The sequence below is a fragment of the Tamandua tetradactyla genome, chromosome X (assembly GCF_023851605.1).
Source record: "Tamandua tetradactyla isolate mTamTet1 chromosome X, mTamTet1.pri, whole genome shotgun sequence".
In the NCBI taxonomy this organism is placed as follows: domain Eukaryota; kingdom Metazoa; phylum Chordata; class Mammalia; order Pilosa; family Myrmecophagidae; genus Tamandua; species Tamandua tetradactyla.
In genome coordinates this window covers 32,901,791-32,917,918 of record NC_135353.1, presented here as the reverse complement: position 1 = coordinate 32,917,918, position 16,128 = coordinate 32,901,791, and the positions used below count along the sequence as shown (strand labels likewise).

Here is a 16,128-nt window from a genome sequence, read left to right as displayed (position 1 = left end):
GACGATAAAGACCAAGATGGTATAAGCTAGGAATGCCTAGAACGTATAATGATAGTGACTAAATGTACAAATTTAAAAAATGTTTTTGCATGAGGAAGAACAAAGGAATGTCATTACTGAAGGGTGCTGAAAATAGATGGTAATTAATATTTTAAAATTTTAACTTATGTGTGAGACTAAAGCAAAAATATTTATTTGGTATAAAATTTATATTTTGACTAGTGCATTTCCTAATATAACTTATGTAGACAGCTTAACTGAACACCATAAGTACATGGAACCTTGGGTAGGACATGAGATTTTGTTGGTTTGTCCAGAGTGATGCCCTGATAAATCCCAGAGTGATTTGAACAGTAAATAAAGAAGTATTTGCAAAGTCCCCTTTGGGGAATGGTGAGAAAGGGGAAAATTCAACTTCCCCAAGTTGAATTCTTGATATTCTCACAAACAGTGCAGACAACCAAAGCTATAGACTGAGCCCCCAATCTTGGGGTTTGTTCATATGAAACTTAACCCCATAAAAGATGGGTCAAGCCTACTTAAAATTAGGCCTAAGAGTCACCCCCAAGAGAACCTCTTTTGTTGCTCAGATGTGGCCTCTCTCTCCAGCCAACACAACAAGCAAACTCACCACCCTCCCCCTGTCTATATGGGACATGACCCCCAGGGATGTGAACCTTCCTGGCAATGTGGGACAGAAATCCTAGAATGAGCTGGGACTCAGCACCAAGGGATTGAGAAAACCTTCTCGACTGAAAGGGGGAAAAGCGAAATGAGACAAAATAAAGTGTCAGTGGCTGAAAGATTCCAAACAGAGTCGAGAGGTTTTCCTGGAGGCTATTCTTATGCATTAAATAGATATCACCTTGTTAGTCAAGATGTAGTGGACAGGCTGGAGGGAACTGCCTGAAAATGTAGAGCTGTGTTCCAGTAGCCATGTTTCTTGATGATGATTGAATAATGATATAACTTTCACAATGTGACTGTGTGATTGTGAAAACCTTGTGTCTGATGCTCCTTTTATCTACCTTATCAACATATGAGTAAAACAAATGGAATGAAAATGAGTAATAAAGGGAACAGATGTTAAAATAAATTTAGATTGAAATGCTAGTGATCAGTGAAAGGGAGGGGTAAGGGGTAGGGTATGTATGAATTTTTTTCTGTTTTATTTTTATTTCTTTTTCTGAATAGATGCAAATGTTCCAAGAAATGATCATGATGATGAATATGCAACTATGTGATGATATTGTGAATTACTGATTATGTATGTAGAATGGAATGATCAAAAGTTAAGAATGTTTGCATTTGTTTGGTGTTTTTGGTATTTAAAAAAAAAAAGAATAGTGCAGCCCCTATAGAACACAGTGAGGTGGCACCACAGGAGGCTAAGCGTGGGGCTGCCACATGATCCTGCAACCCCATTATTAGGTATACTAGTATTCTTGAAAACCCTAGGGAGTGTGCTGGGCTCTATCTAAGCCTTTATAAAAGTTTTTATTAGTAAGTTTACATTTTCAGAAACAAGGTCTCCAGATTGATCATATACCAGATAAGCCACCAAACCCAGAGGCACCAGTCTTTCCAAGAACATCAACCAGGCTCATTCCCCTACTCCATAAGGTCAACACCCCTTTCCTGTATGAACTAGTTAAAATGGTCTGATTGCCCAGATATCCCTGAAGATTGAGAGAAAGATCGAATGAGAGGGAAGAGATATAACTGAGAAATTAGAATTTAACAAATGATTATGACTACTGACTCTCATTATATAGATATTTCTTTTTAGTTTCTAGTGTACCAGAATAGGTAGAAGGAAATACCTGAAACTGTTGAACTGTAACCCAGTAGCCCTGATCTTTGGTAGTGCTTGTATAATTATATCAAAAAAAAAAAAAAGGCAGGTGCCTGTGTTTGTGGATCTACTTCTGGATGTTTTGTTCCATCCCACTGATATATATATCTGACAATACTACAGTGTCTTAGCTAACCTACCTCTCTTGTAAGTCTTAAAATTGGGCAGAGTGCAATACTAACGGTCAATTACAGGAAGGGGTAAGGGATATGGGATGTTTGGGGTGTCCTTTGTTCTTTTTATTTCTTTGTCTGGAGTAATGCAAATGTTCCAAAAATGATCATGGTTATGAATGCACAGCTATGTGATGATACTGTGAACCACTGATTGTATACTTTGAATGGATTGCATGTTGTGTGAATATATCTCAATGAAATTACGTTTAAAAAGTTGAATCCTGTAAAAAAAAGAGATATTTACAGAAGAGGAGATATACTTTAGAGACCACAAAGGAAAGTATGTGGAGAAGGCATCCCAAAGTATTAGATCCAGTCTACCTTAGTGTCCTAAAAGAAGAGAGTAAGCTAATGTTTAAAAAATGAGGTCCTTACCAAGAAAAAAGTGAAGAAAATGTGAAAAACATAAATATTAGACAATATAGATTTAAACTACATTTGTCACTGGTTGCTGTGCACTCTGAATGCATCATAACTCTCAGGTAAACAGAAGTGAAAGTATTAAAAAAAATAATAGTAATTACAAAGAGTACAGACGTCGATTCGCACTCCAGATAATTTCTTCCATAACTTCTCCTACTGGTTATAAAAGAAGGTTAAGGAGGGGAAGTGGGAAGAGGGGATTACACAGCCATTATAAGAACAAATATTATGTAAGCTGTCACCCACACCTTCCTAACTGAAAGCAACTGGATTGGAATGCCATTAGGTGCTACTACTTCAAGTTCCTCCATTATTACAAATTGACTAATGAAAACATTATGTCTTCAATTCCATTTTATGATCTAAGAAGATCCTGATAAACATACAGCCTCTAGATTAAGGGTGCCCTTGGTCCTACATTACTACAAATCAGAATGACCTTTCCTCTTTGAGGCCTAGCCCCCCGAAACTGGTCACCTAGACTTGGATAATGCTTTCATTAATTCATTCAACAAATTGAGCACTACTTAGTGCCTACCATATTTAGCCAGTAGAAATACAACCATGAATATAAATCAAATAAGATCTAAATAAATGGAAAGACATTCCCTGCTGATGGATAGGAAGGCTAAATATAGTTAAGATATCAATTTTATCCAAAGTTATCTATAGATTCAATGTAATACCAATCAAAATTCCAACAACCTACTTTGAAGACTTGGAAAAACTAGTAACTAAACTCATCTTGAAGGGAAAGAGACCCAAATAACTAAAAGCATCCTAAAAAGAAGAATGAAGCAGGAGGCTTAATACTTCCTGACTTTAAAACTTATTAGGAAGCCACAGTGGTCAAAGCAGCATGGTACTGGCACCAAAATAGAAGTATTGACCAATGGAATTGAATTGAGCATGCAGAAATAAACCACCAAATCTATGGTCAACAGATTTTCGACAAGGCCCCCAAATCCACTGAACTGAGACAAAATGGCCTTTTCAATAAATGGCCATGGGAGAACTGGATATCAATAGCCCAAAGAATGAAAGAAGGCCCTTACCTTACACCCTAAACAAAAATTAACTCAAAGTGGATCAAATACCTAAATATAAGAACTAGCACCATAAAGCTTCTAGAAGAAAATGTAGGGAAACATCTTTATGACCTAGTAATTCAAGGTAGCTTCCTAAACTTTACACCCAAAGCACAAGCAACAAAAGAAAAAATAGATAAATGGAAATTCCTCAAAATCAATGCTTCTGCACCTCAAAAGACTTTGTCAAAAAGGTAAAGAAGCAGCCAATTCATTGGGAGAAAATATTTGGAAATCACATATTGAACAAAGGTTTGATACCTTGTACACATAAAGAAATCATACAACTCCACAGCAAAAGAACAAACAACCCAATTATAAAATGGGCTAAAGATATGAATACGCAGTTTTCTTAAGAGTAAATACAGATGGCTCAAAAGCACATGCAGAGATGCTCATTTTCATTAGCTATAAGGGAAATCAGATCAAGACTACAATGAGATACCCCCTCACACCTAATAAGAATGGCTGCTATTAAATAAACAGGAAACTATAAATGTTGGAGAGGTCATGGAAAAACTGGGACACTTACACACTGCTGGTGGGAATGTATAATGGTACAACTGCTATGGAAGACAGTTTGGCGGTTCCTTAGGAAACTAAATATTGAGTTGCCCTATGACCCACCAATAGCACTACTTGGTATATACCCAGAAGAACTGAAAGCAGTGACAAAAACAGACATTTGCACACCGATGTTCATAGCAGCATAATTCACAATTACAAATGATGGAAACAATCCAAATGCCTATCAACAGATTAGTGGATTAACAAATGTGGTATATACATATGATGCAATATTATGCAACCATAAGACAAAACGTCCTGAAGCACATGTCAAAATGGATGAGCCTTGAGGACATAATGCTGAGTGAAATTAGCCAGACACAAAAGGATAGATACTGTATGACTCCACTTTTATGACCATGGTAAAGGTAAAATCAGAGGCTTATAATACACAATATAGGGGACTTAGAGATGCATAGAAGCTAGAGATGGGTGAACGGATAGCTAATGTGATTGAACTCAAATGTAAGGGAATAGACAAAAGGGAAGGTGGTTCTCTAGTGGGCCTATAATAATATTACAATATTGAACTTGAACAAAATTGAAAGACGTTGTATAGATCTATGTGTTCCACTGATTAACACTAGAAATATACGTTAAGTTCTTGCAAGAACTACTTCAAAGGTATGATGCATGTACAAAAAGGGATAAGTCCAGGGTACAGGGGGAAACTGCTATTGCATACTGTGGGCTGTGTTTAACAGGAAAGCATCAGCAGAACCACAGCAACAGCAGGGGTAAATAATGGGGGGAGGGACAAGAGTTAAGGGGAGGTTTAGATTTTCTATTTGGTGAGGGTGTGTCTATTGGTTATCTCTCTCCTGGGAACAATGAAATTATCTAAAATTGAGAGTATTGATGGACTGTGGACTTTGGGCATTATGCATGATGCCTAATGAATACAAGTGGCTGAAGGATGCACTGACTGAAAAGTAGATTAGTGAATAATGGTGTATACATATGATCAAATATTGCGCTGCTACAAAAATTAACAAAGTTGTAAGACATGTAATGGCGTGAATGAACGTGTGGGACATTTGGTGAGGCAAAATAAGCCAGAAATGAAAGAACAATTGCATGGTCTCCTTTAGAAAATGCTTATAAGAAAACAGGGGCCTAGATTATAAGCTCATATAGCAGACACATTTAGTCCAGAGTGGTAATTATTATTTCTGGATTTTGAAAGGCTATTTTATATATCTATAACCTGCTATTTAGAGATAAGAATGAAGCTGATCAGGTCAGGATCAAAGTAATTTAGAACATGGGGTAAGGAAGACATTATCTATATTTTAAAACTGCACTTATTCTTTGAGACCAAAGGAAGAAAGTTTAATTTTGTCTGGACCTAAATTTTCTGTAGTACATAATCTAACTCAACCAGTCTGGATAGCTCATTTGAACACTTGAAACACAGGGAGCCCAGAATAAGAATGAAGGCCTTTAATCCTGTATAGTTAATGTAAAGCCTGGATCCATCCTAGAATATATTAAGCAGATAATCAAAAAGTATTGCCTATGTCCCTTGAGGGATGGGAGAAAAAATATGGAACTATTAAAGTTTACCATGAGGGTAAATCATACATTGAACAAAGATTTGGAAATCTCCTGATACTGTGTCAAACATTAGGGACACCCAAATCAATAGGCCAAGGCCTTGATATTGAGACTTACTCTTGTGAAGCTTGTGTAGGTAGTGGAGAAGCTTAGCCTACCTTTAGGTATGCCTAAGAGTTACATTTGGAGGACCTCTTTTGTTGCTCAGATGTGGCTTCAGTCCCTCTAAGCCCAACTCTGCAAGTGAGGTCATTGCCCTCCCTACTACGTGGGGGATGAGATCCAGAGGTGAAAGCCTTCCTGGCAGCGTGGGAGATGACTCCCAGGGATGAGTCGGCCTGGCACTATGGGATCAACAATTCCATCCTGACCAAAAGTGGGAAAAAATAAAGTAATAAAAAAATAAACTAATAAAGTATCAGTGGCTGGGGGAGTTCAAATGGAGTCAAGAGGCCATTCTGGAGGTCACTGTTATGCAAGCTTTGGTTAGACATTGCTACCTATCATAACTTGCCAAATCCCAACCAAAACCATTCCAGCCAATCCTAAAGAACACTTAGGGCAATATATAAGATTCTACAAAGGTTCCATGCACTGGGACAACTTTCCAGAAATCTACAACCTCCAGATGGGTCCCTGGACTGGATAAGTCCTCAACCTCTCCAGAATATCAGCTAGTTCCATCTCCCTACCCCATATTATTGACAGCTGCTTCCACCATGTAAAAGTTAGAATGGCCATAGCCCAAATACCCCTAAAGAGTGGTATAGAAAGATCAAAGGTGGTGGTGGAGTTATAAAGAGAAGTTAGGGCTTAAAAAATGGATATGACTACTGAATCATTAAATTGGTATTTCTTTCAGTCTCCAGTATCTTAGAGCAGCTAGAAGTAAAAACCTAAAATTGTGGAATTGTAACTCATACTAAACCCTGAAATCTGTTCTACAGCTAATTGTGGTGCTGTGCTTTGGAATTTATTGCTTTTTTGTATATATGTTATTTTTCACAAAAAAAGAGAAAAAAGGTTGATTGTGATGATAAAAAATATTTATGCCTTCTAGACTCATATATTCTGGAATAGCTAGAAGGTAAAATCTGAGAGGATGGTATGGTAGCCCATGACAAACTCTGGGATCTGTCCTGTAAATACTTGTTGAAGAGTGCTTTTTATTGCTTTTTTCTCTCTTTGCTTTGCATATATGTTATATTATACAATAAAAAAACGTTAAAAAAAAGAAATACAGCAGTGAATAAAACAGACAAAAATCACTCTTCCTATGGATTTTGCATTCTAGTGCTTGGAGAAGACAGTGATCTAAATCAACATACACATATATGTAATATGTTAGATAGTGATAAGTGCTATGACAAAACCTAAAGCAGGGAAGAAACCTGAAGAAAATGAAGGAATGAGCCATGCTGATAGGGAAAGGCAATCCTGTGGAGGGAACACCAAATGCAAAGGCTCTGAGACAAGAGTATACCTGGTATGTTTGAAGAACGTATAGGAGGGCAGAGTCATTGGACCAGGGTGATTGACGGGGACAGTAGTAAGAGATGAGTTCAGAGAGTTAACTGAAGGGAAAGGGGTGGATGAAGTTGGGTCTTATAGACTGTATCAGTCCTTGGCTTCTACTCAAAGGAGATGAGGAGCATTGGGGGGGTGTTGAATAGAGAAATAACATGATCTGTCCTACTCACTAAAAAGAATCACCCTACAAACTGCATTGAGAATACACTGTAGAGGGGAAGGGAGGAAACAGGGACACTAGCAAGGAGGCTATTGCAATAATCCAGGAGAGAGAGTTGATTGTAGCTTCGGGAGATAGTAGTGGAGGCCAAAATTGGTCAGATTCTGGATATATTTTGAAGACGGAACCAACAGGATTTCCAGGAAAATGGTGAGGCATGAGAGCAAGAAAGGAATCAAGGATGACTTCATGGTTTTTATCCTGAGCAACTGGAAGAATGGAGCACCATTCATTAAAATGTGGAAGACTGTAGGATGAATAGGTTTGAAGGGGAAGATCAGGAATTCAGTATTTGACATGTTAAGTTTGAGAGCTCTATTACAAGTCTACGTTCATTGTTAAATATGCAGTTGGATATATAAGTCTAGAAGTCCAAGGATCCGTCCATGCTGGAGATATATTTGGTAACTGTTAGCCTATAGATGAAATTTTAAAACAATTTGGGATGAAATCACAAAGGGAGTGTGTGTAGCTAGAGAAGAAAAGAAGTCCAAAGGCTAAGCCTTGGGGCATCCCAATATTAACAAATTGGAGAGATAAATAGGAAATTGTGAAGGAGACAGAGAAGAAGCAGGCAGAAATATAGGAGGAAAGCCATTTTAAGGGTTGTCTTGTCAAAGTCTTTGCCCAATCTGCATGGAAAGCAGCAGAGCCTTACCTGAAAAAAAATGAAAATAAATACCTCTCACCACTCTTGAGCTGCTTTTATGCATATGCCAGTATATTAAGTTCCTATGCGGACTTTAGAGGAGTACACTAGATCACCAGGCATTTTTTTTGCCAAATTAAAGAAACACACAATCATTTGGGCATCCTATTCAGTAGCTGAGTCTATTTGACTCCCTCCTTCTTCCCAGATTTCTGGAAATAAGGTCCCTGGTACTTATTTGATCCATATCTGGATTCATTTTTACCGGATTCTGTCTCCAAGCCTGGCCTTGAAAAATTACCTCCCTTTGAAATACTTAGGGAGTTTCTTAATTAACTTGATTTTCAGCTATTAAACCTGATGCATCCCACAGAAATATGTTTAAAAATTAGCCCTGACAGGAGACAGAAGTGTTATCAGTAGGCCCTATTAACAAGGAGTGAGTGTTGCTGTATAGGCTGGTCTCCATAAGCACTAAAACACAGGTGGTTTAAGCTAGGAAACAGTCACAAAGACAGGTCCTAGCAAAGAAAAAGGAGGGGATTTTATTTCTCTTCACTCATTACATTTTGTTTTCCTTATGATTAAGACACATTAATTATATAAATACCTCTGAATGAAGGACCCACAAAGAAACAGCAAAAGTTTTCAAAAGTGATTTGCTTCTCTAGATATCCACAGTTAAGAATATTAACTCTAATAGTACTCCTGTGATGGTTCTATCATTATAGCTTCAGCCTGGAGGAAATTCTGATTTTGAAATCCCAACCCTGAGGCTTATCAGTGAGACAGAGAAAGAAAGAATACAATCTTTGAATACCAATGATACAAATTCCATTTTTTTTGTAAACTAACAAACAAAAATCCACCAAAATAGTGTCTGCATATCTGATTTGAAAATCAAAACTTCAAAGCTGGTGGGGGCCTTCAAGACCATGGAGTCCAAGGCCCTCTTTTTACAGATGAGGAAACTGAGGCCCAAAGAGGAGCAAAGTCTCAGAATGAGAGAGTGGCATAGCTAGAATTTCTGTCTCCCACTCCCAGTTCAGGGCCCTTTCTTTCCACTACACTTGAACATGTACCAATGGAAAACAAATTGAAGCAGAAGATTGCGAAAATGTTAGGAAATCTGAAATTGCTCATTGTTCTAGTTTTCTAGCTGCCAGAATGCAATATACCAGAAATGTAATGGCTTTTAAAAAGGGGAATTTAATGAGTTGCTAGTTTACAGTTCTAAGGCCGAGAAAATGTCCCAATTAAAACAAGTCTACAGAAATGTCCAAACAAAGGCATCCAAGGAAAGATACGTTGGTTCAAGAAGGCCGATGAAGTTCAGGGTTTCTTTCTCAAGTGAGAAGGCACATGGTGGACACAGTTAGGATTTCTCTCTCATCTGGAAGGGCACATGGCGAGCATGGCATCATCTGCTAGCTTTCTCTCCTGGCTTCCTGTTTCATGAAGCTCCCTGGGAGGCATTTTCCTTCTTCATCTCCAAAGCGCTGGCTGCTGGACTCTCTGCTTCGTGGTGCTGCAGCATTCTGTGCTCTCTCTGAATCTCTTGGTTTTCCCTCTTATCATTCTCTTTTATAGAATTTCAGTAAACTAATCAAGGCCCACATGAATGGGTGGAGACACATCTCCATCTACTCCACTTAACAACCACTCTTGACTGAATTACATCTCCAGGGAGATGATCTAATTATAGTTTCAAAACAAACAGTACTGAATAGGGATTAGAAGAAATGACTGCCTTTACAAAATGGGATTAAGATTAAAACATGGCTTTTCTAAATTACATACATCCTTTCAAACCAGCACACTCATAAAAGATTGTTATTTTTTCAACTGGTTTTCTGAAGCACCAGAAATACAATTGAAGTAATCCACAGAGCAAAACAAAGTGGATGTGAGTCAAATGCTAATCATCACTTTCATTTGAAAGCAGTATTTACAGTCTTTTTGGCTTCTTCACAAGGTGGAACTCCACATATATAAAAACTAAATTCAATGCTGTTGAGAGTTTGTTGTAATGATTATTGAAAATCACCAGTGATTCTTGGCCCCTCGGTCACAACTTGTTAGGTTATCTAACAGTCAAAATTCCTCATCAGCAAAATCCAAGCCAAAGATCAGTCCTGCTGTGGGACTGGCCAGAGCAGATGAAATCACTGATGACATCAAACTGTTTACGAACAAGGACAGGGAAAGATAGAGACAAAGATATTGTGTATGTGGGGGAGCAGAGTACGTAGAGCTAAACACAACTCTTCCGAGTTCCATAGGGAGGGGAGGGGGACACCCGGGCTGGACTATTCTTAATAGCCCAACTGGGAACCAAGAATGCAGGAAGAGCCTCCTTCATTGACAATGGCAATAGAAAAAGGGTAGTAGAATTGTGTTTCCTTGCATACTTTTCCCCTCATGTATATTCTATGTGCACTTTATAAATAACATTAAAAAAATTTTTTTCCCAATTAAGTTTCTCCCTTCACCTTGTTAAAGCTAGGAAACCTCAGCCACTGTGGTAAGCAAAAAGTCCTTTGAAGAAAGTGATCTCTGTCTTTGCCAGGGCAAGCAAGGGTAAAATTATGCGACCAGTTGTTTGCCTTTTGCTGATGTCTGAAAGAGAGAATATTCACTCTCTAGCCATATTTCTCTGACTTCCTAGTCCATGTCTGGCCTAGGTTTGGGGAATATTAGCTTTCCATCTACCTGTAAACCTGTGGAGAGAATCAAGAAATTAAAGGTGGAGCTGTCATAGCAGTCCTTCCATAGAAGTCATTTTTTCCTTCCGGGAGAACAAAGGCACCAACTCCAATAACTGAAAAGGAAACATAATTCTAAAATAAAAAGCATATATTTTTTTAACTTTTTAAATTGTATAATATAACATATATATACTTACAAAGCAAAGAAAGAAAAAAACAATTGTTTTCAAAGCACTCTTCAACAAGTAGTTACAGGACAGATCCTAAAGTTTGTCATGGGCTACCATATAATCCTCTCAGATTTTTCCTTCTAGCTGCTCCAGAATATAGGAGGCTAGAAGGAACACATATACTTTTTACCACCACTATTGATTATTTCCCCTTTTTTGTGAAAAATAACATATATACAAAAAAGCAATTGGTAGGAATGGTTTTGGCTGGGGTTTGACAAGTTATGATAAGTAGCAATGTCTAACTGAAGCTTGCATAAAACTGACCTCCAGAGTAGCCTCTTGACTCTATTTGAACTCTCTCAGCCACTGATACATTATTAGTTACACTTCTTTCCCCCCTTTTGGTCAGGATGGAATTGTTGATCCCATGGTATGAGGGCCAGATTCATCCCTGGGAGTCATCTCCCATGCCGCCAGGGAGGCTTTCACCCCTGGATGTCATGTCCCACATAGTGGCAAGGGCAATGATTTCACTTGCAGAGTTGGGCTTAAGAGAGAAAGAGGCCACATCTGAGCAGCAAAAGAGGTCCTCCAGAGATGACTCTTAGGCATACCTATAGGTAGGTTAACCTTCTCCACTACGTACATAAGCTTCATAGAGTAAGCCTCAAGATCAAGGGTTTGGCCTATTGATTTGGGTGTTCCTAATGTTTGACAAAGTATCAGGGGATTCCCTGATGGTAAATTTTAATAGTTCTATATTTTTTCTCCCATCCCTCAAGGGATTTTGTCAATATTTTTTTTCTCTTTTGTGAAAAATAACATATATATAAAAAATTATATAATTAATAAAAAAGTTTTTAAAAAACCAATAAATTTCAAGCACAGCGCAATTAATTGTAGAACATTTTTCAGAGTTTGTCATATTACAGTTCCACAATTTTAGGTTTGTACTTCTAGCTGCTCTAAGATACTGGAGACTAAAAGACATATCAATTTAATGATTCAGCAATCATATTCATTTGATAAACCCTACCGTCTCTGTATAACTCCACCGTCACCTTTGATCTTTTTATCCCTCTCTTTAAGGGTATTTGGGCTATAGAAAAATGAGGACACTAGACTTTTAGGAAGAAGGTTAGATAGAAGATATGGGGCTTGAGAGCCAGACAGAAAAATCTGGATATGAAGGGAGTAGAGAAGAAGGCACCATGAAGGTCTGAGTTTAGGAATGACATAGGGAAAGTAACATTGCGAGAAAAGTAGTCTGGTAGGATGGACTTAGTAGAGAAACATCCAGGAAGATGGTCACAAAGCACCGAGCATGAGACACTAAGAAGTCTTAAATTGTGGATCTGGTGCTGGAGTTAGCAGGGTAAAATGTGTCAGAGGTGAAAGAACAGAAAAAGGTTACAATCTTTGTACTTAAACTAACCTTGTCACTGGTTGCTCTGTAACTATAATGATGCTGGATGCCATTGCTTTCAGGTAAATAGGAATCTGTCTGGGTGTCTGTCTGTCTCACTCTCTATGTGTGTGTGTGTGTGTATACATAGGACGCTTTTGGGAAGATTATATTGAAGATATGGGGCTTGAGAGCCAGACAGAAGAATCTGGATCTTATGGGAGTAGAGAAGAAGATATACGTATACACACACACACACACACATTATATATAATATATTAAATATATATTTTTATAGGTATATGTGTATGTGTATGTATGTATGTAGTGGCAAACCTTGCCTGACACACACAGGTGATTTCTTCTGTCCCTTGTACTGCTCTTCTGAGTGAAAACAGGAGACAGTCCTGGGAATTACTAAATGAAACTACAGTTTTTAGCTTAAATTAATAACATTTCTATTTATTATTTTACATACTAAGAAGCCAAGAAGTAGCGTAAACTCTAATCACAGTCTAAACAAGCACTAGAACAACTGCCTATCCGTGTGGGGAAAATGAATCTCAACCCTCGCCTCACGCCATACACAAAAATTAACTCAAACTGATCATAGTCTTAAAAATAAAAATAATAGTGGCCAAGGAGGTGGCACGGTGGCCGGCGGCTTAGAGTAGCACCCGTGGGACCGTGCCACCACCACATGCTGACTGAGGTTATATGAATGTATTTTCTGATGAAACCAGATTGGAATAATTTTCATGACATTTTTATATTTATATATGTATATATATTTTAAAATTTTGCATTTGACTTAAAGTGACATAAGAAAATTTGCCTATTGCAAGGTGGTCCTAACTACCTCCTTGATTTGGGTACCCTTGGATATGTTCCTGCTATTTTACTTCAGTGAATGCAACAAATGGCTTGAAGAAAAGAGGAAGGGGACTTCCTGCTGCGGATGTTCTAGGGCCTCATGAAGGTCCTGGAGAAATGGAGACAATAGTTGTCATTCCAAAAGAGGATCAATAAAGATTAAAGAGATGTTTAAAATCTACCAGTTCAATTGAATGGCAAGTGAGATGATTGTTCTCAACAGATGTTTACCAGATGTTAGGTCAGTAGGGTGTAAAACAAAGGGGTATCCAGATAATCTTCCTAAACGACAAGTGTGGTGATTGTTTTCAACAAAACAGCTTGGAGTACACTTCTGCGAACTGTTCTTAGTGTCATTAATCACTCACCAAGACACATGCTAGAAGAAATTGTTCTGGTAGATGATGTCAGTGAAAGAAACTTTCTGAAAAGACCTCCAGAGAGTTATGTGAGGAAATTAAAAGGACCAGGTCATGTAATTTGAATGGAACAACATTCTGTATTGATCAGAGCTAGATTAAAATGTGCTACTGTGTCTAAAGGTCAAATGATAACCTTCTTAGATGCTCATTGTGAGCATATAATGGGATGGCTAGAGCCTCTTAGCCAGGAACAAACATGACAGGAGAACAGTGGTATGTCCTATCATGGATGTGATCAGCAATGATACTTTTCAGTACATAACAACCTCTGATATGACCTGTGATGGAATCAACTGGAAGCTCAATTTTTGCTGGTGTCCTGGTCCCCAAAGAGAAATGGACAGAAGGAAAGTTCATCTGACTCTTCCTGTCAGAATACCAACAATGGCAGGAGGCCTTTTTTAAATAGACAGAGATTACTTTCAGGAGATTGGAACATATGATGCTGGAATGGATATTTGGGGAGGAGAAAACCTAGAAATTTCCTTTAGGATTTGGCAGTGTACTTTGGAAATTGTTACATGGTCACATGTTGGACGCGTATTTCATAAAGCTACACCTTACACATTTCCAGGAAGCACAGGGTAGATTATCAATAAAAATAACAGATGGCTTGCAGAAGTTTGGATGGATGAATTTAAGAATTTCTTCTACACAATGTTCCCTCGTGTTACAAAGGTATATTATGGACATATATGATCAAGATTTGGTCTAAGGCAAGTGTTACAATGCAAACCTTTCTCTTGATTCCTGGAGAATATTTATCCTGATTCTCTTTGAGAGAGATACATAATATGGAAACAAATCGGTGTCTGGATAACACGGATAGAAAAGAGAATGAAAAAGTTGGAATATTTAACTGTCATGGTATGGGAGGCAATCAGATTTTTTCTTATACCGCCAACAGAGAAATTAGAACAGACGACCTTTGCTTGGATATTTCCAAACTTAATGGTCCAGTTACAATGCTCATATGCCACCAACTGAAAGTCAGCCAACTGTGGGAGTATGACCCGGTGAAATTAATCGTGCAGCATGGGAACAGTAATCAGTAAAGCCATGGAAGAGGACGGCCAGGTGCCCAACATTAGAGACTCCAATGGAAGCGAGTCCCAGCAGTGGCTTCTTAGAAACGTCACCCTTCCAGAAATATTCTGAGACCAAATGTACAAAAAAAGAGAATAAAATAAGGATTAACTAGCTACCTCAGTATACATTTCTGCCACATTCTTATGCAGCAAAAAAGGAAAAGTGCTTTCCTGCTCTGTGGGATGTAAGATTGATCAGCCATTAAAATTTATACTCCTGTAGCTTTTCACTAGCTGTGAACCAGTCTTCCTGTCCGAGGATGTGAAACTACATGCTACTGAGACTGCACACTGATGTTACAAGATTGAAAGAGTCTTTCATCAAGAATAATTGTAAATAATATTCAGAAAATGAAACAATTAACAAAATGTGCTTTCTGGAGAGCTGCACTTTCTATGGTTTGCTTCCACATCAATAATTTCTCAAATGTGCTCTCATGATGAAGAGATTTCTAAGATTTTTTTCCTGATTAGAACTAGTAGCCAGTATATTAATACTGATATAAAAATAAATGAAAAATGGTGTGCAAGGGTAGTTCAGTGGTAAAATTCTCGCCTGCCATGCAGGAGACCTGGGTTCCATTCCCAGTCCATGCACTTTCCCAAAACAACAACAACAAAACAATGAAAACAACAAAAATTCAACAAATGGTGCTGCGATAACAGGATAGTCACGTTGAATAAAGAATGAAATGTGACCCCTGCCATACAGCACACAAAAATAAATAAATTAATGAAAAAGAACAGAAATCAGATTCAAAATAATGAAAACAACATTTTTATAACAATTTTTAAAACTATATTAAAAAGAGCTTAAAGAGAATTAAATCAGAACTATGAGAAGTACAATTTGTTATACTATAGTATCAAATTTCTATATAGATTTTATACCTCAGAGGGGAAAAATCACGATTACAATAATATTCCTTTTGTTTTCATCTATGACAGTCATGGATGCTTTTTTTTTCTCTTTTGGTTGCTGAAACTGAGCTGGAAAAACTGGCTCTTTGAGAATAGTTTTAAGTTCTTTCTACAGTTTTCTTAAAATTTTTATTTGGTTTGTGGGCCATTGGAATCATACTTTTTATGGCCTTCTAGAAAATAAAAGTTCAACATAATGTCTGATCTCAACCAAACAAGTTAGATATCTCATTTTCTCTTTGGTTAACTGGCTTGTAGACTTCAACACTCAAAAAATTTATTAAATTCTCAACTTCTTAACTTTATTCAACTGATTATGTTTAATACCCAAGATTCATACTACTGTACTACAGATTTGTTTTCATAACAATAAATCTTCAGTTATTTGTTTATGATTCCACTCAATGCAAAGTCTACAGAAATGACTTATTATTTGGGTATTTGGAGATGATATATGTAATGTTTTTTTTGGG

General features: G+C 37.6%; 1 pseudogene; it reads left to right on the top strand.

The window, feature by feature from the left end:
- The first annotated feature begins 13,178 nt into the window (after positions 1-13,178).
- Positions 13,179-14,804, top strand: LOC143670766 (polypeptide N-acetylgalactosaminyltransferase 1 pseudogene; annotated as a pseudogene).
- The last annotated feature ends 1,324 nt before the right edge of the window (positions 14,805-16,128 follow it).